The sequence below is a fragment of the Rhineura floridana genome, chromosome 4, assembly GCF_030035675.1.
Source record: "Rhineura floridana isolate rRhiFlo1 chromosome 4, rRhiFlo1.hap2, whole genome shotgun sequence".
Lineage (NCBI taxonomy): Eukaryota > Metazoa > Chordata > Lepidosauria > Squamata > Rhineuridae > Rhineura > Rhineura floridana.
In genome coordinates this window covers 41,859,721-41,883,072 of record NC_084483.1, presented here as the reverse complement: position 1 = coordinate 41,883,072, position 23,352 = coordinate 41,859,721, and the positions used below count along the sequence as shown (strand labels likewise).

The window sequence follows — 23,352 nt, the reverse complement described above, 5'->3', positions numbered from 1 at the left end:
TTAGAAAAACTCAGTTCACTTTTCTGCCCGGTGTGGCAAAAAATAAAAAAAGTTAATGCCAGATGAAAAAAATTAAAAGTAATCAAATAATAAAAACAAGAGGTTATAGAACTAATGATCATGAATCATATTGAAAACCACACACTTTAGTATTCAGGCAGGAGCTGCCCTGTTCTCCTAAACTGGACATTGATCTGCTCTGTTCCTGGATCTGATTTGGGGGGAGGGAGTGCTTCTGGGTGGGGAGTGCATACTGATTGATTGATTGATATTTGTGTACCAATTTTCAAGACTATACTGATCTCTCCAGGTGGTTCACATCATAAACATATTAGCTATGTTTTTGTGATAAAACCAGCATACAAACCAAATAACTCCACATCACATACAGCAATAAATAAGGTCAGCAAGGGCAAACTGCAAGCCCCATAGCCAATTTAACCAAAGTTGGTGCCAGCCAGAACTGTGAGGGAAGGGCACAATCATGGTACTATTAATGAGAACATCATCAGTATGGGAATTGTAGGCCAGCAATATCTTGAGGGCACTAGGTTGGTTACCCCTGTGTCAAGGCCAAGTGTGGAAATCATTACTGCTGTCTAATCTCATTCATGGTATAGTCTATCCAGGTTCATACATTCATACTACCGCTTATTATTATTCAGCACATATGGCACATTTAGGGAGCTGTATACCAAGGGCAAGAAAGTGAGAACTTATACAACTGAATTATAAGGACTGTAACTTGTGTTTGAGCTTACTTTTCCCTCCTCCCTCCCATTCCTTTTTCCTTGTGCCATGTCTTTTCAGATTGTGAGCCCAAGACCAGGGACTGTCTTAGTACTGCTTCTTGTAAGCCACTTTGAAGCCTTTTTGGCTAAAGGGCAGGAATATAAATGCTGTAAGTCCACTGTTTTGTAAGCTTCTTAACTAATTCTCAGCTTGAACCCTCCTTGTGCTCGGAAGATGACATGATGCATTTCATTACTTATTTCAGTTGTGTTGTTTGTGCTGCTTTACCCCTTAAGGAAAACACCAGGTGTGTGTGTGTGTGTGTGTGTGTGTGTGTGTGTGTGTGTGAGAGAGAGAGAGAGAGAGAGAGAGAGAGAGTCATATAGTAGGTACAGTACATATCAACACAGTTAAGAAGTATTTCTGATTCACAAGCTATGTAGAATGGAAGGACATATTCCCTTGTAAAATACATATTCCCAAAATGATGTTGCCTATATTACATGAATGCAAGGTTGAAGGTCACTCCTGGGGGGGGGGGATTGGCAAATGCCATTCCCAGCATGGGAGAAGGAAGGTGTCACCCAGATCTCTCTCCACCCTAATTGGGATTTTAAATCAGTTTATAAGTTTAGATGTATAAGCAATGGGCAGAATGTTAAGCACCCCCTTTGGCCACTGATTTGCCCATACACATCCTCCCAGGGCTCCACAGTAGTGTTATAAAGGAAAAGGTTGAGTTGCTTTGTCCATAATTTGGACTACCACCAAGTTTCAGAAGAACATATAAGGAGAACATGCCGATATTTATCGATGCTGCAGTTTTACTGACAAAGCTACAGACATAGCTTCTTATTTATGGTATTCTTAAAGTACTTCTCACTTTCCAGAGGACACTGAGGTCAGAAGAAAGAGCTGCTGTAATGGGAGACAGTAATTCAGAGGACTTAAAAGTGAATCCACACTATTCTGTATGTAGCCAATGGGCCCTACTTCCGCACAATGTGTCCAAAATCTATGTGTTAGCTTCATAATAACCTGCTCAACAAATATGAATACATCTGGGTTTTTGATACCAATGCCTTCTTGAAGACTCATTCTCAAAGTCTATTATTCAACTGCACAGTGCTGGGCTCTGGTCCAGATTCATTATGCAAACGGTCTGTTCAGTGAAATTTGAGATATGAATTGATCGGGTGATGAGAAGTTGACTGCAACCAGAAGTATGCTTCAAAATTTAAATTAATTGCAATAACAATTTGCTATCATGTACCTAAAACTGTTCAAAAGACATATGTGATTATGTACAGTTATCCCAGTGATATTGTACTGCCTTTATACTGCTTGTGTGCCTTAGCACATTGCTTCACTCTGTGCTGGAGCCCTATTCAGAACCAATTTCGACAACCATCATGACCCCAACAGCCACAGTGATTGCCTTAGTTTTGAGTCCAAAAGCTATCCTCTTGTTAATGGGAGCTGTAGTCCAACAATATCTAGAGTACACCCCACTGGTTATCCCTGCCTTGAGGCATACATTATTATTTTTGCAGCCTTTTTCTGTTGTTTAGTACCAACATGCTGCCTCAACAGAGAAAGGATGTAAAGTACCTTTGAAGGTTAACACTATGAGAGGCCTAAACAACTAGAGCACCAAGGCAGAAACAATCCACCAGCCATGACGTGCCTCCAGCCAAGTATTTGACAGCTCCTCTACTTTTGCAGTCCAAGGCAAGCAGTGAAACCAGGAGGTTTTTCAAGCTCCAGGTAGGCTGGTAGGCAGTATTCACCTTGGAACATTACAAGTTGTGCAGTCCTGGATTATGATAAGTTCAGGTTGAGTTCGCTTCTCACACTGTGGATGCCAATGGAATTGCTTAGTATGCTGAACTGCATGGATCCAATGCACTAAAAACTCTTAGGTTTTGCTGAATAGATACATTAATAAATAAATTATTCCTTGCTTTTCTTTTCTTCCCAACATGTGTTTTTCTTGGGTCTCAGTATGGCAAGGAAATGATTTCCCCAGATAAAATTTTACTGAGCGATTAAATATTTAAAGCTTTGTAGCAAAGAAGCCCCATGTATCTCAAAAATGACAGTTCTGTCCCATCCCATCTTTAATTCTCAGATAGTTGAAATGTAATGAGGCACTGTGCATTTAAAGAGTGCAAGTTGAAAAGACAGTTTCCTTTTTGCCAGGTGTAATGAGCTACATCACCTGAACAGGGAAAGCTGGTTGGGTAATTAGTGTACCAGTGAAATTAAAGCAGGGCAATCCCACTTGTATTACCAAGAAAACAGACCATGCCACTGAAGGGCAGAGTGCCCAGCTAAGATGATGGTATTGCTTATTATGATAAAAGGGATGAAATATTAACATCCTTGTATCAACAGGCACTGAAAAACAGAGCACAATTATTCAGAATAACAGAGAGAATGGAGGTGGGAGGAGAGGAAATGCCCTAAATTCCACAGTTGAAATAAGTTCTGATGTATCTAAAGGAAAATCCATCCAACCATCCCCCATATAAAAATGACTGACTCACGTGGCTCTCTGGGCACACAGCAGCTGAGGGGCAAAGATACCTGTGTTGGCTTACACACCATGGTGAGTTGTTCTTATGATCCTTCACCACATGGGAGATCTGGCTTTCAGCACAGAAGAAGATAGGAAGCTGCTTTATTCCGAGTCAGACAATTGGTCCATCTAGCTCAGTGTTGTCTACACTGACTGGCAGCAGCTCTCCCAGATTTCAGACAGGGTCTTTCTCAGCCCTACCTGGAGATGCTTGAGATTGAACTGGGGACCTAGGAGATTGAATCTGATGTTCTGTCACTGAGCTACGGTCCTTCGTTCATCAGTAACATCTCTGCAAATGTCACTAGCTGTTAGGAATGGGTGAGAAATTTGATTCAGTTTCCATTTAAAGCTGAATGTATCAAATTCACACTTTCCAAAACAATATGAGAAGTGAAACACAGACATTCTTACTTATTTGAACATTGCTGTGCAGTTGGCCAACCAACCAATGTCTACAAAAGTGCATGTGTTAGAAGGAAGTATGCATAAAAATGAATGTATGGGTGAATGTAACATACAAAAATGCATTATATTATGAGAAATTGCTTGCAAAAATGTGTACCTTAGTCAAAACTGCCTCCAAAAATGTGTTTATTAGGAGAATTCCCACTAAAATGCTGGAGAATTTTCATTTTTTTTAAAGAAATGCAAATTGTTGCAGAACCGTGGAGAACTGAATTTGAGAGTGGAAAAATGAGAAGTTGAGACAACCAAAATGGACAGATCTTTCCATCCCTACTAGCTGTCTACAACAACAAGCATCTAGTCCTTTGGTAGGGAAAACGACAGAGTTACTGGGGACAAACCTACCTGCCATTTCAATCATTATAGCTAGCAACTCCATAACGTAAGACAGAGGTGGGGAACCTGTGGACTTCTAACTGTTGCTGGACTACAACTCAGCCTCAGCAAGCATGGCCAGGAATCAGGGATGATGGGAGTTGTAGTTCAGCAATACCTAGAGGGCCACAGATTCCCCACTCCTGGCTTAGTGGTTGGGAAGATGTCTGCATGTTGACACACTTACACACCCTGTCTCAAAGCAGACCAAGAATATTACCTGTAGAAGAACATTGCATACAACATGCCTGTATTGATGTTTGTGGGAAGAGATCAAGCAGTATGCAAAGGGAGGCAAAGGGGACTACCATAGACAAGGAAGAATGGACACTACGGCAACAAAGTCCCACGGGACAACCTATGTCATAGTCCTATAGCTCAGTAGAAAGGCACAATGTAATTAGAAAATTGAGTTGTGGGGTATTACTGCTCCACAAGGCTTTATGGTCCCTAGCTGACAATTTTGGATTTAAAAAAAGGAGTGGTAGAAAGACTGTAACCAAGACCTCCAGCTTCACAAACAGTGCAACACTCTAACCACACATCCATATGTACAGATTTCCCAAACTCAGCTTCTCCCAGCACCTTATATGGGATGATCCCAGGATATAGCCCAAGAATGAGGGCACCCTATTTAATTTATTTATTAAATTTATATTGCACCCTTCCTGCTAGAAGAAGTCCAGAATGGCAAACAAAAACACTAAAAACACTCTAAAACATCTTAAAAACAAGACTTTAAAACTTTTTTTAAAAAATAGTAATTTGTCACTCTGGGCTCCTGCTGGGAGGAAGGGCAGGATATAAATATAAGAATAAATAAATATTAAAACAAAACATCTTTAAAAACATATTAAAACATTAAGAAAAAAAGCTTTAAAAACATCTTAAAAAGTAATTCCAATGCGGACACAGACTGGGATAAGGTCTCTACTTAAAAGGTTTGTTGAAAGATAAAGGCCTTCAGTAGGCGCTGAGAAGATAACAGAGATGGTGCCTATCTAATATTTAGGTCCCTTTCCTAAGTTGTGAAGAACGGACCTCCTGATAAGATGGTATTTGCAGGAAGCCCTCACTTGCAGAGTGCAGTGATCTACTGGGTATATAAGCTGGGTAAAAGCTATTGTAGCTGTAGCTCTGTGGAAAAGCACAAGGTTAACTTACAAAATGTCAAGGCTGGATGCCTGCCTATGGCAGTCCAGGAGATAAAGCTGGAAAGAACCACATGTGTGTGTGCACCCATGCCTCTAAGACAAAGGGCTGCATCTAATGGTGGCTTTGCCTTAGCAGAAAGTACTTCTGCTTGCATAAGCTGGGACACAGATTTCACTCTTATAAATACCCACTTAAGCTTCCTGCACCCCAAAATAGAGGATTGGGAGGGGCCCTCCACAACAGAACAGAACAGAACATTAGAATTCACTAGTTGGGACAGAACTGGTCGTGATAACAACTGCAATTTAAGAACTGGTGCCTGAGCGTGCTTTTTTCTTTGTTCTTCCATGTCCCTTTTCCCCCATGTGTCGTGCATTTTACACTGTTAGCATAAGAGCAGTTATTCAACTTTTGTAAATTGTATTTTGTATTTTGTAAATTGTATTGTTTTATTGATGTATTTTATATTGTATTTTTATATTTGTGGTTTTTGTAAGCCGCCTTGAGGGCCTTTGGCTGAAAGGTGGGGTATGTATGTATAAATTAATAATAATAATAATAATAATAATCAAATAACTGGTGAAAGCAGGTTCTCTGACTCCTGCTAATGGAAGCAGTTCCTACTAAGTCAAAACCACAATTGGATACAACTCAAAATGTAGTGCTGTGGTTGAACAGAATGAGTAGTATGTAGACTAGCCTTTCCCAACCTTTGGGTCCCCAGATGTTGCTGGACTACAGTTCCCATCATTCGTGACCATTGGCTGTGCTGGCTGGGGCTGATGGGAACAACATCTGGGGACCCAAAACTTGGGAAAAGCTGAAGCAAACTAATGGCCCCATACAGGTTACTGTCTGATGCATCCCCTTTCCCCTTTATTCCATCAAGCCATGCCTTTACCCTCATGTTCCTTTGTTTGACTCCCAGTGTTTGTTGGTTATTTTCACTTTCGATGATGATGGGCTGCCTTCCAAGAATAAAATTCTTCCAAAGGCAGTTCACATAAAATACACAAATAAAATAAAATACATAGCAATTAAAAACATTTCAATAAAACACTGCAAGATTTTTAAAACTAGCAGTCCGGCATCAACAATGCAGCATAATACAGTCATCAAGACCAGGCTAGGCAATCAGATCCCCAGCTGCAAAGAATGAGTTGTTTAAACAAAAAAGAAGAGTGTTGGGAGCAAGAATCTTTCCCCCGCTTCTCACCTCACCTCTCTTTCTCTGTTGTCAATTTTATTTTTACATTTACTTTTTTCTTACTAAATATGCAATAAGATTTCAGAACTGCCTTGCTAGCTATCCAATCATATTATTACATAGATCATAAAAAGTATTGTTTTCCCTATCTAATTATTAGTTGGAACCTCTGCTTGTGTCGCTTGTATAAACATAAAACAACCACTCATGTTTAGTGAATAGGCTTCACTTACATAGTTCCTTCATCTGTGACAGGCTATGTGCAATAGGGTTGGCAGGTGTCTGGTTTTCAACCAGAGACTCTGGATTTTTGGGGTCCTCTCTGGGTCTCCAGGTGAGTCACCTTAATCTCTGGACTCTCAGCTTTCATTTTTTTAAAAATTAAGTTTCTAGGTGGTCTGGTTCACAAGATATATACCAAAACATCAGCTGCTCCCCACAACTTTTGTGAAATTATCTCTTAGCAGGCTGCTCTAACCCCGCCCTTTCAGGTTTGTAGCCAATAAGTGAAGTCAGGGTTGTGATTGACAAGGGATTTCTTGGCCTCCAGGCAGTACCTAGACCTCACTGCAAAGGTAGAAGCTGATTTCCCCCCCTGTTTATCTGAAAATCTCATAAATTGAGTAAGTATATAGCTTTTAGCAGTACCAGAAGTCATTTTTTCTCTTGGGTGCAGGAGTCAAACAAAGTCAAATTTTCCTGGGCTGTTGAAGATGGCAGTGTTTTGAAAACATTCCCATTATGAAGATTTAACCCAATACTTGCTTTTCTAATCCCTCCAATCCTATTTTAAAGCAATTAGGCAGGGCTTACATAGGTGTCACTGCTTTCATTATGTAGGAAACTAATACTGACTTTATTTTTTTTTAAAATGTTCTGCAATGACCAACTGGTTTTGAAAATAATCTATTATATGGGGTCTATGTATTTTACATCTCCAGTGTGTGTGTATATATATATGGAGTCTTCCCAACAACCCTGTGAGGTAGGGTTGCAGTCTGGAACCAAGCCAGCTCACAATAAGAAATAATCCCTTTAAAATCCAATAATCATAAAAACAAGTATAAACAGTTCCAAAACAGCTTAAAGTGACATCTCTGTTATCTTTTCGGTGCCTATTGAGGACCTTCCTCTTTCAACAAGCCTTTTAAGTTGAGACCTTATCCCAGTCTGCTTCTGTGTTGGAATTGTTTTTTAATATGTTTTAAAAACATTTTTAAAAAACCCAATGTTTTTAACCTTTTTTTAATAAAAGGTCTTGAAAGCTTTTTTAGAAAATGTTTTAAAAGATGTTTTGTTTTAATGTATTTTAAGGTCTGTTTTTATGATGATTAAAGTGTTTTTAGTGCTTTTGTTTGCCGCCCTGGGCTCCTGCTGGGAGGATGGGTGGGATATAAATCAAATAATAAATAAATAAAATGATTCTGAATTTTGGGTTGGGTAAGTGAAGTTCCTTATCTCCTGAGGCTGCAGGTCTGTGCCTGCTTCCCTGTTTGATTGATTGAATACATTGGGACTTGCTTCTGAGTAAACAATCATAGGATTGCACTACAAATATCTTTACAGGTTGTATAAATAATAAACATCTTTGACAGTCATGCTTATATAAATATTTCTTCATACTATGTCCCAATAAATTTCACACTATGGTTGTACAGTATTACTTCCTCTGCATTTTCAGTGTGCCCTTCTTCCTTGGGGTGGTCATGGTCCTCCTCTGTTGTTTTCATCCTGAGGGAGAGATTAGGATGAAAGATGGTGAGTAGCCCATGGTCACCCAGTAAACTATATAGCTCATTTCCATTTAAAATATTTAATTAAAACACTTTACATGCAGGCCAAGTTTATTAAGTAGATCCACACAATACATGTAAAGCACATCCACCTAGCATTTAAAGCCCATGACTTCCCCTAAAGAATCCTGGGAAATATAGTTTTCCCCTCACAGTTATTGTTCCCACCACCCTTAATAAACTACAGTTCCCATGATTTTATGTGGGTTTCATGTACTTCAAATGTGTGTTTAGCGTGCTTTAAATGGACACTGTAGATCTGCCCTAGGTATGATGTGCATTAATTAGTGAATTGAAAAGAACAATTTTTAAAAATACATTTTTTAAACAGGGGAAAGGATGTAGCTCAGTGGCAGAATATATGCTTTGCATGCAAAGGTCCAAAATTCAATTTCCAGAAAAAGACTATTGCCTGGAATCCTGGAGAGCCAATGCTAGTCATCAGTATTAAGCTAGATGTATCAAATGGCCTGAGTGGGTATAAAGTGCATGTTCCTAAAAGTGGAAAGAGACCCAAGGGCCACAGTGACTGCAAAATTTATTTATGTATTTTATATACAACATTTATATACTGCTTTATCTCAAAGTGGTTTACAGAAGAAATTAAGACAATAAAATTATTGGCAAAAACAGTTAAAGACAGGTATTTAAAAACATTCAAAATAATAAAACCAACAATGAGTTAAAAACAGACAGAAAACACAATAGCTTCTACCTGCCTGGGTAGGCTTGCCTAAACAAAAATGTTGTTAGCTAGTGCCAAAAAGATTACAATGAAGGCTTCTGCCTAATGTTAATCGGCAGGGAGTTCCAAAGCGTAGGTGCTGCCACACAAAAGGACTGATTTCTTACAAGAGCAGAACAAGTACTATGTGGAACTCATAACATGGAAAGCACACCTTGAACACAGCCTTGTAGCCAATCAGCAACCAGTGCAGATTTCAGAGCAGAAGTATTATGTGCTGATAGGGTTTCACTCATGTCAGCAATCGTGCCACCGAATTCTGCACTAACTGCAGCCCCTGGGTCAGGTTGTGCTGCATGGGGATTTCTGTGACCTTGGCTGACTGGCTGCCATGAGTTTTTTAGTTTTGGTTTTTGGTTAGGAATCCTGACTGGTTGTGGGATGCTGAGGTTTCTGCCTTACTCATAGGAATTTTGTTGTGGTTGGTATGGTATTGCATTTAAGAAATCATCACTGTCTTTCCCTTTTCTTTTTCTATTTGCATTTCATTTACCCCTGACCTCACCACCTTACATCCATAGAAGCAACAACAGTGGTTCCATGTGCTCAGTGGTTCCATGTGCTCAGCTCATGTTCTTAAACCCTTGTTGGTTGCATGATGGTTTGTTTCTTGCCCAACAGTAGTAAAGGAGAATTCACATACTGGGAAGTGTGGCTGCAATTGCTGTTGTTCCCAAGCTGCTATCTGTGAAGGTAGGCCAAACCATGTGTGTTTTCTCTCTGTCAATTATTACTCATTGCAATTGGGTTGGCTGTCAAAGTGAGTTTATAGCAGCCCACAGCGTAGACAGAAAAGGGTAGAGAATCATCTTACTCTTACTCATTTCTGAAACCTCTTTCTGAAGTGAAGGGTCAAATCTGTAAAGAAGTTTGGAGCAGCCATGTTAAAAGGTAGGGGCAGGGCATTCGAGGCAGGGGGTTGCCAACCCTGCTTGGATATGGATATTTTTTGCAGAGGATCCCTAGTCAAGCTTTACCAACAGCACAATCCAAAGCATATCTACTCAGAATTAGGTCCTATTGAGTTCTATGGGGCTTAGTAAGTATGTTTAGAATTGCAGCCTTCAGGAGCATTGATCTTTATTCCTGAGTGCTCCCATCAAACATCTCCACAACACTAGGCTCCTTTTTTCCTACAATGGCCTTCTGGCAAGTAGGCTAGATTAAATGTTCCCTACCCAAGCTCCATCTTTTAGCTAAGATTTCTATCTCAGTTTCCAATCAGAAAATGTTTTTGTTTGAATTGTATGCTCCAAGCAACTGTGGTTGATGCTTAATTTATCATGCTTAATGACATCACTAGGGCCTGCCCCTGTGGCATCACTAAGGCTTGCCCCTTGACATCACTAGGGCCCACCCCTGAAATCTCAGGGTTTGGGATGCTTCTGACCTGGCAATCCTAATATGCAGTCCTTAACTATTGCCTGGGGAATCCGCTGTCTACTTGATTTCAAATATTTGTTAGTGATGGTTGTTGTAAAACACAAACAGGAGGGTCATTTTATATTCTTATTTGAAGTCTTTATATCGGGGTAGGGTAACTTTTTTCTAATTTTTGTTTGTATAATTGCCAGACTTTTATTTTTAAAACTGATACTAAAGCCCCATCTGCACTGCATTTAAAGCAGTGTCATACCATTTTAAACAGCCATGGCTTCCCCGAAAGAATCCTGGGAATTGTAGTTTGTTAAAACTGCTGAGAGTTGTCAAAATACCACTATTCCCGTCACAGAGCTATGATCATCAGAGTTCCCAAGGAAAAAGGACTGATTGTTAAATCACTCTAGATATGGTAGCTCTGGAGGGAAACATGGGTCTCTCAACAATTATCAGATGAACTACAGTTCCCAGGATTGTTTGGGGAAGCCATGGCTGTTGAAAGTGATATGATACTGCTTTAAATGGAGCCTCGGTGAGCAAATGGGGCCTCAATGAGCCACTTGAGGCAAAATGCAATCCCAAATAAGACAATACTCGATTGCATCAGGATCTAAAAAAAGTTAAAAGTATTGGAACACCATAAAATGAGGTTAACCTTCCCTTGCCAATGACACTCCACAAAGACTACTCCCATGCATCAACGAGGCTTGCAAACATCATTTCCTGGGTTCCTATTGGGAGGAAAGGTGGGATATAAATTAAATAAATAATTTCAATAGCACTCATTGAAGGCTGTTTCTAGCCAAATTGCAGAGTGGAGGGGAGATTTGGGGTGGAGGGTCAGTGCTGCAGGAAAAAGGCCCCTGTACTGCAATTTGGCTTCAAAAAAGCTAGGTATTTGCTCCAAAAGGAGGCTTTTTTTTACCCTAAAACCTGGAGGGGGGGAAGTAGAGGAGGTGTCAAGCCAGATGGGGAACCCCTCTGACATCATCTGTCCCATCAGTTCCTCCCATCCCTTCTTAACAAGAATCCTTTCTCCAGATTCTAGATATAAAGACCTCGAAGGTCCCTTCACTCCACTCCTGCAACTAGGGCTGCAAGGAGAAATGGTCATCCCTATCCCCCAGTCTCTCTTTTCTTTCCACAGGCAACCAAGCAGTCTTCCAACACGTACTGCAGATGTTCCCTTCCCTTGTGACATGAGACTGATTCTGCAGACCACAAGTGAGGTCTAAAGCAGCAGGAGCAACAATGACCAGTGAAAAGCTCACTATTCCTGCATGGTTGACACCTTGGTCCTCTCAGTCCCATTTTATTAGCTGTGTTGTAGGGATGAGCTATTCTAAAAATCTCAATGACAGTCCAATCTGTACTAATTTTTTTCTAACTCCTATCTCACTTCATCTTGGCTTAGCTCAGGTTCCCCACCTTCCGATTCCATTAAAATGCACATTATTTACAAACAATTACAGTTGCATGTTCTTATGTTTTATGCATGCAATGTGCACATGGAGCAAACAATGCATTTTGTACAGAGCGCAATGTATGCACTCTGGTTTTCGTATTCCACAAGAACTGTTCAACTCCATCCCCATCACCTCCTCTCCACTCCAGGCAACAATGTCCACTCCAGTCCCATTCCCTCCAAGTCCCACTTGCTGCATTTAGGATGCTAAGATTTGGTTGAAGATCTGAAGTCAGAGAGAAAAGCAGGTGAGTTTTAATTCCAGAATTACAGGTTTATTAAGAGAGAGAGAGAGACCGTGTATGTGTGTGTGTGTGAGTGAGTGCAAGCCAATCCCATGCCTTATCTCCATCAACATTTATGAGCAGGTTATTTATTTTTATTTCAGGCATTTACATATTCTGCATAATCATTAATTCTGTGGAACAACATGTTTGTGGCCTGTGGTTTTTTGTGTGTTTATATTGTTTACGTGGTTTCTATGTGAATAATTCCCAGGAATAAGGAATAATTCCTTATGCTAAATGAGCAGTTCAATGTAAGTGGTGATACAAAATGAACAAAACTCAACTGCATCAGGATTCATCTCAAAATCTGTTTGAACCAGAGTCCTCAAGCATCCCTACCATTCTATTGGCAGGTATATGAATATGATTGTGGTTGCGTATCAGTTCCATCTCACAGCTTGCAATATTACACTTTTCTCTGCTGGGAGAGAGGGAAGGAGGCTGTGGATGAAAATGATGAATATCTATCTCCTACAGGAAAGGAAGTACAACTTGCCCATCTTTTCCACTTTCTTGTTAACTTGCAAACAACTAAAGGCATTCAATGCAGGGGACCCTCCAAGTGTCCCCATATTCTGTTGTATGGAAAACACCAAATAAGAATGTGAGTTGTCAAATACTGCAGGATGAGTTCAACAAAAGATCCCTATCAATATTCTTCCATTTAGCATATCATCTACTTTGTATAAGGTAGGGACATTAATTGAAATCACTGGGGAAGGAGGAAGAGGTCATATTACTCCCTTTTTGATTAATCCAGTTGTTGCCTTTGTTGTGTAGGACTTTGAAAATTTCTACTCATTAGCAGTATTGAAAGAGAAGAAAGGGTTCATATTTCCACACTGCCCTGGAACCTTTTTTTTTTTTTTAACTAGCTAAGGTTTCATAATTACAGAGTTTTTAATCTTATCATCCTTTTAAATCCTCCCAGTACCAAAGCATTTTAATTTTGTTTGTGTAGCCTCTTTCAATGCAAAACTAATTCCCCCCTAAAAAAGGGGAAAGAATCTGTATTATGCATCTCTTCTTGAACATATGGATATATTTTTTGCAAACACATTTTTAGCTGTTTTCCTTTATAATTCAACAAAAGACGGGAAATGCAATTGATTTTCAATAGACTTCTGGCATTTAACTTGGTTGGTCTTTTTCAATATATATTGAAACATGTATACAATACAATGTATACACAGATACACAATACACATAAACCACTGATATGTTTTAAACAGGCCTGGACCAAAACTGAACTGTGCATGAGGGCATATGTTTTTTGTCAGCAGTAAGGGTGAGGGAGCATGTCCCCAAATTACCACAGTGCTGGAAGCATGGACAATGGAATCAGGGCAGGGCAGGGCATCATGGAGAGACTGCTTGATTCGGCCACAGAGTGACATGATCCCTATCTTACCGTGTTCTTTTGCTGAGGATCCCTTGACCGCCTTCACCATGCAATAAGATAGGGTGTGAATTCCACATTTTTTTGAGGTTAATGGGTGATATTTATGCCTTGTGACACCACACTGCAAGTAGGGATGGGGGACAAATTTGATTTGGTTGGCATTCATAGGTGAACCTTCCTAATTTGCACTTTCCAAAATAACATGTGAACCAAAACACAGCTATCCTTTGAAATTCAAAGTTCTCCAGATTTTGCAATACAGTTTTCCAGCTAAGTAATGTGCACAAAAATGCATATGCTGGGGGAAAGTCTGTATAAAAATGCATATATTTGTGAAAATAGCATACAGAAATGCATATAAGGGAAAGTGCTTTGCAAAAATATGTTTATTAGGCAAAATGCATACAAAGATGTGTATATTGGAAGCCAGGCATTGAATCTGGGACCTTCTGCATGCAAAGCAGATGCTCCACTACTGAGTTATGGGACACAGGGACAGTCTCTCAGCTGCTTGGGCAATGAGGAGATGCAGTCTTTCTTGTGATCCGCAATGCCTCATTTTCCACAATGGTATGTGTCCTAAAGTGGTTGGCTACATAGTGGCAAGATGTCTTCTTGCTTACTAAGGGATTCCCTACTGACTAGAATCATACTGTGTGAAGGAAGAGAAAATGATGACAGAGAAGTAGCCAAGAGGGAAACACCATGGCTGTGAACAGCTGGAAAAAAAGGTGATCATGAACAAAATTAATTGGTTAAATTTATATCCTGTCCTTCCTTCCAAAGTTGTTGTTTTTAGGGGTGTTGGATATTTCACACCTCACACCTCTTTTTGCTCTGGAGATATTAATATATTGGTGAAGCTTGGACTAGATGACCTTTAATGTTCCTCCCAACTGTGTGATTCTAACAGTGTTAATTCAGCTCAGCCCTTAGTTTAAATTCTTTCCTCCTTAATTCTGTGCTAGCTACTTTTCTGATGCAAGAACTGAATAGCACTAGAAGGCATTGCAACCACATGACAAACAAGTCTGAAAATCCATATTTTTTCTTCCTTTGAAATACAGAGAGTGTTTTGATGAGAATAATACAGCATTTTAAAAAGATCTATATACTAGATCCATATCAATACGAATGTTATGTTGTTATGAAGAAATTACAGATCAGAGAACCAAATAAAACACATTACAGACAATAAAAACTACTGTTAGTAACTCTGGACTGCCTTAACAGAGGTCTTTCGTAAGTTACTGGGAAGCTTCTCCAAAGGCATGTGAAACAGCTCCACTACTGAAGCTAAATAGATTGGAAGCTCCCTGGATCAATCATCACCTGGAGCCTATACACAAGCCACTTTGGCCTCCTTGAAAGAAGGGCAGAATATGCTAAATAAACATGCAATGCAATTTGAACACTTAGGGAAAATGAGGTATAAATCCTGATTATGTATGATGATGATGATGATTACATTTATATCCCAGCTTTCCTCCAAGAAACTCAAGGTAGCGTACAAACATGCTTCTCCCCCTCCCAATTTGATCCTCACAACAAGCCTATGAGGTCGGTTAAGCTGAGAGATTGTGACTGGCCCAGGATCACCCAGTGAGATTCGTGGCCAAGCAGGGATTTGAACCCTCGTCTCCAAGGTCCCAGTCCGACACTCTAACCAGTACACCACACTGGCTCTCTATGATCTATGTCCCAATCTTATTAGTTGCTCTGCTGGCAAATATTTGTTTTACCAAGCCTACACGTGGCCCTGATTACATGTGTGCAGACATGTGCTGCTATAGAATTATCCTTCTAGCTTTTATATTGGTAGCTGAACAATAAAAACCTATTGGTGCTGGAAGGAGGAGAGAAATAGGAGTGGCTAGAAAGGGGGCATGTGGGTTTGGATCAAAATAATGGATGGGGAGAAATGTATTGCCGTTGATCCATCTAGTGTAAAATAGTGGAAGAGTTCTCACAGCTAGTTCTGCAATGCATCAGGGTTTGTGTTACCAAATGAGAAGCATGGTGAGGAAACAAGCTGCAACCATTGTTGTGCACCACCCCAATCTCTGAGCAGTGCGAGACTTCCAGGGAATCCTGCACTTTATCCAGTTTTTAAGATATATGGTTTATTTACACATATTCACAGTCTGAGCATAAGATGATGGGCTTCTCCACATTATCAGTCCATCAGATGTTGTTTCCCAAAGCCCATAGCTTTGGAGTTCAGACACAGAGAGCGGGCCTTTGTGTCTTTCCTGCTTCACTCCAATAGAAGACTAAAAAACCAAAGCCTCTCCGTGGCTCCAGGATGGGAGGCAGGAGGGCCTCTCTCTCTTGAAAAGAGTTCCAATAGCAACAGAATCTCACTTGGCCACATCTTTTTGGATATGCAAATTGACCACTCAGTGTGTATGTACTGCCTTCAAGTCAATTCTAACTTATGGCGACCCTACGAATAGGGTTTTCATGAGGCTGAGAGGCAGTGACCGGCCCAAGGTCACCCAGTGAATTTCATGGCTATGTGGGGATTCGAACCCTGATCTCCCAGGTTGTAGTCCAACACCTTAATCACTACACCACACTGGCACACAGGCTGACTTGGCTAAATCCATTAACTTATGAATGGAACTAGTGTGACGAGTAGAACAGGTTTCTTTCTTTGCAGACCGCAAATCAGAAGCTGGAAAGTGGATTCATAGAAATCATCCATCTCAACCCCCAAATCTCATAACACTATAAACTCTAGTGAGACATAAAAATGTCTTGACCAAAAGCTTGTGAAAAGTCTTTCTCAGGTGTCTGTGCAAATGAAACAACTTCTCCAGATTCGGGGTCACTTTTTTCACTCAGCACTTTTTTGCTGGATCATAGGCTGCTTTCACACATGGGGCTAATAGCGCTAGTTTAACGGATTAAAAAGGTAGCGCTTTTGTCCCAATTTTTAAAATCCCTTTCACACTGCAGTACCTCTTGTGATAAGGAACAGTACTTTTTCAGCTGATATAGCGGCATTTTGCGCAACTGTCTTTCACACGGCTTGTTTTCATCCCTCACCCATGCACGCTGTTCCCCACTGTGTAGGAGATCTAAGATCTTGTCCCGTCGCCATGCAAGCCCTCTCCCTTTAGGATCTGACTTTTTAAAATTGTTTTAGTTGTATCAAGATGAGGTGTGTGGGAAATGCTGATGCTATCTGTGCCGATGCAGGAATACCGGTACAATATTCATAAGGCAAAAAAAAAACCACCTGTGTGACTAAAGGGCGGGAACGCACTGCATGCTGGGATGCCTGTCATGTGATCAGCAGCAGCTAGCAAAAAACTCCCACGATCTTCCAGTTTCCCAGCTTTGCTAACGGATTATTTCTGGTATCATTTATTGTGGAAATTAGCGCTATACTTGCACTACATTCCACCAGAATTCCGGAGCTACCCAGTATATCGTGTGAAAGCTCAAATATAATGCGCAAATTACCAGGTAAGAAATTGTCAGAATAAACGAATAAAGTGCAGTGTGAAAGCACCCATAAACAGCCCTTCCATTAGCAGAAGAGACTTTCCACTAGCAGAAGGCATCTTTGGAACCAACCACAATGAAAGGGGTTGCAATCAAGTTTCCAGTAGTCTAGATGAGAGTTAACCAGAGAATGTTAGGAGGTGAATACAAGGGGGAAAGTGTGTGCATTTGTTTAGATGTTTAAAATCTAACAAAATTTGGCTGCTAATTCGATACAGGAAGAGGACAAGGAGGATTGAAATAATTTAATTTATATCTTGCCCTTCCTCCTACAAGGAGCCCCTAGAAGGATTTTAATCACTTACTTACATAAAGATATGCCTGCCAGATGCTTCATTGCATTTCTTAAGTAGTTACAGATAATTCTTCAGAAATAACCAGTTTGCATAGGATACTATTAAAGTTTTTAGTATAAATTACCCAAACTATAGCTGTGTTTAATTCTTTCTACACAGTTTGGATTACTTTTCAAAAGTATTACTAAGTCATATGTTATAGGACAATTTCCTTAAGAAAACAGGTATGTTTTGAGAACGAAAACAAAATGCAATTTCATTGGTGTCTTTCATTATGGATTTAGAATACAAAACCTTTCATTAGAGCTAGCTATACTATTTATTGGGAAATTATTCAACAAGTTATAAGAGCTTAGCTTACTAATGTAGTTTAATATGTTCTCAACTTTAGCATCATGAGTTTTCCAACTGATTCATAAGAAGACCTCTTGTCTACGGAAAGTTGGCTAGATTAGAACATGATCTTATGGAGTTAGATTACCTTATCAGCCCTGCATATCAGGCAAACATCTATTTAGAAATGCTTTCATGAAGAAGTCATTTCAGTCACTGAACAAAACATTCTCTGTGATTAAGACTTTCTTATTTTTCTGCATTATAACCTGCATATTCGAGGGAAGGTTAAGCTATGGGAGGGGGGAAATAAATGTACAAGTGTGATTGTGTTGTGTGTGTGTCTGTGCACCAAATGAAGGAAGGTACATAGAAAAAGATAGTCCTTCATATTAGTAATCAATTCCCAGAGAATAAATTGGTGCCTACTCAGAATCTCTCACATGTGCCCTTGCAACACTATTTTTTGCAAACACATTGTGTGTTTTATTGACAGCTATTTCCTAACAAACAGTATATTTGCCACATGATCACAGCAGCAGTAAAAGCAACTGGGAAGCAGAGAACATAAAGGGAGATGTCAGAGCAATAAACCAGAGGCTATCTACAGGACCACAACGAAAATAATAACCATCATTACAGCAGTTACGTCTCATTGTGGTTGTCTTTATCTAAAATGTGGCTTACAACTACTCTCTGAATGTGACTCGGTTTTGCCACCACACCAAAGAAGACTCGGACACAGATATGGAATAATGTTATATTTATTTAAAATATAACAACATAAAGCTTCTTCCAATTATAAGCCAATAGCTGAATTAACCTTGCTTCGGGCAGGTGAGGATACCTAACTGGGAGGTAATCTAGCCTCCAAATTGTCTGGGCATGTAATTCAGAACCTACCTTGACTCCTGAGCAACAGAAATGGTTGAAATTAACCCTCCTTGCTAATAGAGCCAATCACGTGGTTCCAACCTCTGCACCCTGGCCCCGCCGTTCAGGCGTTCACCCTGATGCGCAAGTTGGTTCCACAAGGGCACCCCCAGATCCTCACAAGCCACACATGACTGTTGGTTCTCTAGTGAGTGCCCTCTAATACAATGCCTCAGTTACCTTCATTCTATCCCCACCTTCCTCACCTGCCCGAATTCCATGCCACAAGAGGGGATCAGCTAAAGCTTGATCCCCTCAATCCAAAGAAAACAAAGCCCTGAGGCCCAACCTAAGGTCCTCGAGAAACATATCACATCCCTGCTCAGAAAGATGCACCCCATCATCCCGATAGAGGGCTGGATAATAAAACCTGATTCTGTCATGAGGTATAAACGCCCCCCAAGTGACAGAACCAGGTACCTAACCTTCCTATTAATAAACGTTTCGCTGCCACTATTCAGTCATCTCTCTCCCGCCCAGCGGAGCTTTTTAGAGTGGTTCGAGGCCTACTCCATCCAGGCCTACAGGACATGGTAGATACATCGGTGGCCCGCTGTAATGAGTTTGCTGAGCACTTCCAGCATAAGATCTTCTGCATTCGCTGGGACCTAGACTCCCACTTAATAGCAGTTAATCCTAATGAGGTGTCCGGAGCACAGTCTCATCATGTTTTGTTGGATGAGTTTCAGTTGGTTCAGTTCGAGGACGTGGACAAGGTGCTTGGACAGGTTCGTGCAACCACTTCGGTACTGGATCCTTGCCCCTCTTGGCTAATAAAAGCTAGCAGGGATGGAACAGTTGGCTGGGCCAAGGAAGTGATTAATGCCTCTTTACGAGAGGGAGTGGTCCCTGGCTGTCTGAAAGAGGCGGCGGTGAGACCACTCCTGAAAAAACCTTCCTTGGACCCAGAGGATTTCAGCAGCTACAGACCAGTGGCAAATGTTCCATTCCTGGGCAAGATCTTGGAACGAGTGGTTGCTGACCAGCTCCAGGCGCTATTGGATGAAACCGATTATCTAGATCCATTTCAATCGGGGTTCAGGCCTGGTTTTGGCACTGAGACGGCCTTGGTCGCCCTGTTTGATGACCTATGTCGGGAGAGAGACAGAGGGAGTGTAACTCTATTGATTCTCCTTGATCTCTCAGCGGCTTTTGATACCATCGACCATGGTATCCTTCTGGAGAGGCTTGTGGAGTTGGGAGTCGGAGGCACTGTGTGGCAGTAGTTCTGCTCCTACTTAGCGGGCCGTCTCCAGAAGATAGTGCTTGGGGAACATTGCTTGACACCGTGGGTTCTCCAATGTGGGGTCCCGCAGGGTTCAGTTTTGTCTCCCATGCTTTTTAACATCTATATGAAGCCGCTGGGTGCGGTCATCAGGAGTTTTTGAGTGCGTTGTCATCAATACGCTGATGACACGCAGCTCTACTTCTCCTTTTCATCTTCTTCAGGTGAGGTGGTCGATGTGCTGAACCGTTGCCTGACTGCGACAATGGACTGGATGAGAACTAACAAACTGAGACTCAATCCTGATAAGACTGAGATGCTGTTGGTGGATGGTTTCTCTGATCGGATGGTGGATATATACCCTGTCCTGGATGGGGTTACACTCCCCCTGAAGGAGCAGGTTCATAGTCTGGGAGTCGTTTTAGACTCTTACCTCTCACTTGAGGCTCATGTAGCCTCAGTGGCCCGGAATGCATTCTACCAACTTCGGTTGGTAGCCCAACTACGTCCCTATCTGAGTAAGGAAGACCTCTCATCAGTGGTACATGCTCTGGTAACCTCACGTCTGGACTACTGCAACGCGCTTTACGTAGGGCTACCTTTGAAGAGGGTTCAGAAGCTACAGCTAGTGCAAAATGCAGCGGCCAGACTGCTAACAAGAACCAAGCGGTCTGAGCACATAACACCTGTTCTGGCTCACCTGCACTGGCTTCCCATATGCTTCCGGGCAAGATTCAAAGTGTTGGTACTAACCTATAAAGCCTTATACGGCGCGGGACCACGATATCTGTCGGAACGCCTCTCCCGATATGAACCCGCCCATTCACTATGGTCTACATCGAAGGCCCTCCTCTGGGTCCCGACCCATAGGGAGGCCCGGAGGGTGGTGACAAGATCTAGGGCATTCTCAGTGGCAGCCCCCGAACTATGGAACAGTCTCCCCGAGGAGGTGCGCTTGGCGCCGACACTATCATCCTTTCGGCGCCAAGTTAAAACCTTCCTCTTCTCTGAGGCATTTTAATTTAAGTTAATTTAATTTTAAATTGTTGTAATCTGATTTCAGTTTGTACAGTTTTTATATACTTTGTTTTATGAGATTGTGTGATTTTATTGTATTTTTTTTATGTTCACCGCCCAGAGAGCTATTGCTAGTCGGGCGGTATATAAGTTTAATTAATAAATAAAATAATAAATAAACCTCCGCGCTCTATTAATTCTATTGGGATGAAAGGCCCCCCTCCAGACTCTGCGCTCGAGCATATCCGACTACACTAGAATAAGGTTGGGATATGTGCGCTTGAGCAAACTAAAATCATCCCTGACCTTACATAGCAAGTGCACACCAGGACATTGCACTAGATCATTCTCTCCCAAATGCACAAGTAAAATATGGGGTTGAGGCGAAGAAGACATGATCCTAAAGATTGTGGGCAAAAACTCCCCCCACCTCATACCCCGCCTGGTTGTCCAAGAAACCGTCGCACGGCTGGAGAGCTGCAGCTGGGTCCCGGCAGAGGAAGAAGCTGCCCTTTTGTGAGCCCAGAACAGAATGGAATGGCTGCTTTGCTGGAACTGGAAGGTTCCACACACCTAGAAAGAATGAGAAACAGGTTACATGATTCAGGGTCTAATGTAAGATTTGAAAGCAGCTGAACGCCAACGTCCGATTGCCTGGATGCTTTCCGTATGCATGCCCACGAGGGCTGCAGCCGTCGCCGCACCAATCTGGAACGAATGCATTCCATACTCCCCTGGATCTCGCCCGCTGGCCAACAAGGCCCGCCGAACAATGGCCCAAAACTGAACTGCGTAAGGGCGGACCCGTCGCGATGTATGAAGAGCTATCGCTGGCCCGCTGGCCTTACGGAAAGAAAAACCCTCAAAGCAGATACAGGACATAAAACAGGCATTGCACAACTATGCAATGTCACCACTCTGCCTTGACGCTTCTGATCGGTCTTAGACACACGCAGCGTGAGCATAACCTGGATATCACCCAGTACACAATCGCTCAGGCATAAAGCCCTGAAGGACTTATCATTCTTAGAAGATGCCAGAACCTCACCAGGGCAGAAGGCCCCATAGAAAGCGACCAAGGCGACTGTAATAAATAGCTGTCTCTCATATGCAGAAGAACACAGAGTAGTAAACAAGTGCAACATTGGCATCAATACATCTGGGGTAATGGGCCTGCTCTTATCAGGTGCTTTTGGCACTATGCGCGACCAGCCTTCAAGGACTTTACACACTCTGAAGTCCGATGTACAATCTGGGAAGCCCTTAGCCTTAGAAATAAATGCAAGGGCGGACAAAGTACCTGCTATTGTGCCAATGGAAGTACCCTGACCTTTTAAAAATACTATAAATTGCAGCAACCGTGAAACTGGAATGGGCCATTCCATAGGCAGAGCGTGAGAGGTGCAGAATGCTTGAAACTTATCAAAACCACGCTGATATGCTCTCTGAGTACTGGGAGCTAAAGCAGAAGTTATGGCAGTCGCCACCTCTATCTCCCAAGGTTCCATAAAAGAGACGGCATTAGACTTGGGTCTGGTGCGGCTCCTGGGGCCAGCTCCCGAAATCGCTGCATCTGAAACCGGGAAAGGGCATCAGCCACTTCGTTCTGCAGACCCGGGACATGCCGAGCAACGAAAAGAATATTAAACCTCAAACATTGCAGTACGAAGGCACGCACAAGGCGCATAACTCTTGAAGATTTAGAGGTTTGAGAATTGATTACACAGACTGTGGCCTGATTGTCGCACCAGAACTGAACTGTGCGATTCTGAAACTCAACCACCCATAAGTGGACCGCCACGACGATAGGGAAGAATTCCAAAAAGGTTAAGTCAGCGGTAATACCTGCCTCCCTCCAAGACTCTGGCCACTGTTCAGCACACCACTAGGATCTGAATAAAACTCCAAAACCTGAACCCCCAGCGGCATCAGAATGAACTTGTAATTCAGCTTCTATAAGAAGGTCCTCCCTCCAGAAGGAGCATCCATTATAGCTTTCCAGAAATGTGAGCCACATGGATAAATCCTCCCTCATCCCTGCTGATACTCTAATAAAATGGAAACGTGAGCGCACTCCCTTCATAGCTTCGCAAAGCCGCCTCAAGAAGGCTCTGCCAGGAGAGATCACCTTGGAAGCAAAAACTAGGTGACCCACCAACTCCTGAAGCTGTAACAGGGTAAGTTTCTTATAAGACACCGCTTTACGCAAGCAAGCCCTCAAATCAATCAATTTATCTATAGGCAATTGGGAGGACTGTGCAACTGTGTCAAGCTGAATCCCCAGATAGGTAAGGCAAGAAGAGGGGCCCTCTGACTTCTCAGGTGCTAGAGGGACCCCAAGTTCATCTGAAAGGGCCATGAAGGCTTCAACTAAATGCATGCAATGGGGGTCGTTGGCAGGACCTATGAACAAGAAATCATCCAGATAGTGTGCAATGTAGGAGG

At 41.8% G+C, this 23,352-nt stretch overlaps 1 long non-coding RNA gene across 1 annotated transcript; it reads left to right on the top strand.

Annotated features, from left to right (window-relative positions):
* The first annotated feature begins 7,064 nt into the window (after nt 1–7,064).
* LOC133384317 (uncharacterized) lies at nt 7,065–11,864 on the top strand. The gene is made up of 3 exons (XR_009762502.1): nt 7,065–7,141; nt 9,678–9,749; nt 11,584–11,864. It is a non-coding gene; the product is annotated as an uncharacterized LOC133384317 (long non-coding RNA).
* Nucleotides 11,865–23,352: the final 11,488 nt, after the last annotated feature.